Below are 3,753 nucleotides of genomic sequence, written 5' to 3'. Positions count from 1 at the left end.
ACAAGGAAAAATTTGGAAGAACCTCAAACACTTGGAGACTAAGAACCATCCTGCTCAGGAATGACTCGATAAACCAGGAAATCAAAAAACAAATTAAACAATTTATGGAGACCAACGAGAAAGAAAACACAACGGTCCAAAACCTATGGGATACTGCAAAGGCAGTCCTAAGGGGGAAATACATAGCCATCCAAGCCTCACTCAAAAGAATAGAAAAATCTAAAATGCAGTTTCTATATTCTCACCTCAAGAAACTGGAACAGCAACAGAGGGACAGGCCTAACCCACTGACAAGGAAGGAGTTGACCAAGATTAGAGCAGAAATCAATGAATTAGAAACCAGGAGCACAGTAGAGCAGATCAACAGAACTAGAAGCTTTTAGANAGAGAATCAATAAAATTGACAGACCACTGGCAAGACTTATCCAAAAGAATAGAGAAAGGACCCAAATTAATAAAACTATGAATGAAAAGGGAGAGGTCACAACCAACACCAATGAAATTGGAAGGATTATTAGAAACTTATCAGCAGCTTTATGCCAATAAATTAAACAATCTGGAAGAGATGGAGGGNCAAAGAGAAAGGACTGAGATTATTAAAATTATGACTGAAAAGGGAGAGGTCACGACCAGCACCATTGAAATTGCAAGGATTATTAGAAACTTTTATCAACAGCTATATGCCAAAAAACTAAACAATCTGGAAGAGATGGAGGCCTTCCTGGAAACCTATAAACTACCAAGACTGAAACAGGAAGAAATAGATTTCTTAAATAGGCCAATTAACTATGAAGAAATTGAGTCAGTGATAAACAACCTTCCAAATAATAAAACTCCAGGCCCAGACGGTTTTCCTGGGGAATTCTACCAAACATTCAAAGAAGAAATAATACCTATTCTCCTTAAAGCTATTTCAAAAAATAGAAACAGAAGGAAAGCTACCAAACTCATTCTATGAGGCCAATATTACTTTGTCCCCAAACCAGGCAAAGACCCCATTCAAAAAGGAGAATTACAGACCGATTTCTCTAATGAATATGGATGCCAAAATCCTCAACAAGATCCTTGCTAATAGAATCCAACAGTACATTAAAAGGATTATCCATCATGACCAAGTGGGATTCATCCCTGGGATGCAAGGGTGGTACATCATTCGCAAATCAATCAGCGTGATATATCATATCAACAAGAAAAGACTCAAGAACCATATGATCCTCTCAATTGATGCAGAAAAAGCATTTGACAAAATACAGCATCCTTTCCTGATTAAAACCCTTCAGAGTGTAGGGATAGAGGGTACATTCCTCAATCTCATAAAAACCATCTATGAAAAGCCTACAGCAAATGTCATTTTCAATGGCTAAAGCTGGAAGCCTTTCTCTTAAGATCAGGAGCACGACAAGGATGCCCACTCTTGCCACTTTTATTCAACATAGTACTAGAAGTCCTTGCAACAGCAATCAGGCAACAAAAAGGGATAAAATGTATTTAAATCTGCAAAGAAGAAGTCAAACTGTCTCTCTTTGCAGATGACATGATACTCTATATGGAAAACCCAAAGGAATCCACTCCCAAACTATTAGAAGTTATAGAACAATTCAGTAAGGTGGCAGGATACAAAATCAATGCCCAGAAATCAGTTGCATTTCTATACACGAATAACGAGACTGAAGAAAGAGAAATTAGGGAATCCATCCCATTTACAATAACACCAAAAACCATACGTTACCTTGGAATTAACTTAACCAGAGACGTAAAGGACCTATATCCTAGAAACTACAAATCACTCTTGAAGGACATTGAAGAAGACACAAAAAGATGGAAAAATATTCCATGCTCATGGATCGGAACAATTAAANATAGTTAAATTGTCCATGCTACCCAGAGCAATCTACACTTTCAATGCTATCCCGATCAAAATACCAATGACAGCTTTCAAAGAACTGGAACAAATAGTCCTTAAATTTGTGTGGAAACAGAAAAGGCCCCGACTCGCCAAGGAACTGTTGAAAAGGAAAAACAAAGCTGGGGGCATCACAATGCCGGATTTCGAGCTGTACTACAAAGCTGTGATCACAAAGACAGCATGGTACTGGCACAAAAACAGACACATCGACCAATGGAACAGAATAGAGAACCCAGAAATGGACCCTCGGCTCTTTGGGCAACTAATCTTTGATAAAGCAGGAAAAAACATCCGGTGGAAAAAAGACAGTCTCTTCAATAAATGGTGCTGGGAAAATTGGACAGCTACATGCAAAAGAATGAAACTTGACCACTCTCTCACACCATACACAAAGATAAACTCCAAATGGATGAAAGACCTCGTTGTGAGACTAGAATCCATCAAAATCCTAGAGGAGAACATAGGCAGCCACCCCAATGACATCGGCCAAAGCAACTTTTTCGNGATGAAAGACCTCAATGTGAGACAGGAATCCATCAAAATTCTAGAGGAGAACATAGGCAACAACTTCTATGACATCGGCCAGAGCAACCTTTTTCACGACACATCTCCAAAGGCAAGAGAAATAAAAGATAAAATGAACTTATGGGACTTTATCAGGATAAAGAGCTTCTGCACAGCCAAGGAAACAGTCAAAAAAACTAAGAGACAGCCCACGGAATGGGAGAATATATTTGCAAATGATACTACAGATAAAAGACTGGAATCCAAGATCTACAAAGAACTTCTCAACCTCAATACCTGAGAAACAAATAAACAAATCATAAAATGGGCAGAAGATATGAACAGACACTTTTCCAATGAAGACATACAAATGGCTAACAGACACATGAAAAAATGTTCAAAATCATTAGCCATCAGGGAAATTCAAATCAAAACCACACTGAGATACCACCTTACGCCAGTTAGAATGGCAAAGATAGACAAGGCAAGAAACAACAATTGTTGGAGAGGATGTGGAGAAAGGGGATCCCTCCTACATTGTTGGTGGGAATGCAAGTTGGTACAGCCACTCTGGAAAACAGTGTGGAGGTCCCTTAAAAAGTTAAAAATTGAACTACCCTATGACCCAGCCATTGCACTACTGGGTGTTTACCCCAAAGATACAGACGTAGTAAAGAGAAGGGCCATNAAAATGGGCAGAAGACATGAACAGACACTTTTCCAATGATGACATACAAATGGCTAACAGACACATGAAAAATGTTCAAAGATCATTAGCCATCAGGGAAATTCAAATCAAAACCACACTGAGATACCACCTTACGCCAGTTAGAATGGCAAAGATAGACAAGGCAAGAAACAACAATTGTTGGAGAGGATGTGGAGAAAGGGGATCCCTCCTACATTGTTGGTACAGCCACTCTGGAAAACAGTGTGGAGCTCCCTCAAAAAGTTAAGAATTGAGCTATGCTATGACCCAGCCATTGCAATACTGGGTATTTACCGCAAAGATACAGACGTAGTGAAGAGAAGGGCCATATGCACCCCAATGTTCATAGCAGCAGTGTGCACAATAGCTAAATCATGGAAGGGGCCGAGATGCCCTNGATGACTGGATTAAGAAGATGTGGTCCATATATACAATGGAATATTACTCAGCTATCAGAAAGAACGAGTTCTCAACATTTGCTGCACCATGGACAGCACTGGAGAATATAATGCTAAGTGCAGTAAGTCAAGCCGAGAAAGACAATTATCATATGATTTCTCTCCTCTTTGGACCATAAGAACTAGGAAGATTGGTAGGGAAAGAAAGGGATAAAGAAAGGGTAGGTAATCAGAAG

This window comes from Ailuropoda melanoleuca, chromosome 7 (assembly GCF_002007445.2).
Source record: "Ailuropoda melanoleuca isolate Jingjing chromosome 7, ASM200744v2, whole genome shotgun sequence".
Lineage (NCBI taxonomy): Eukaryota > Metazoa > Chordata > Mammalia > Carnivora > Ursidae > Ailuropoda > Ailuropoda melanoleuca.
Note: the sequence above shows the minus strand (reverse complement) of the source record.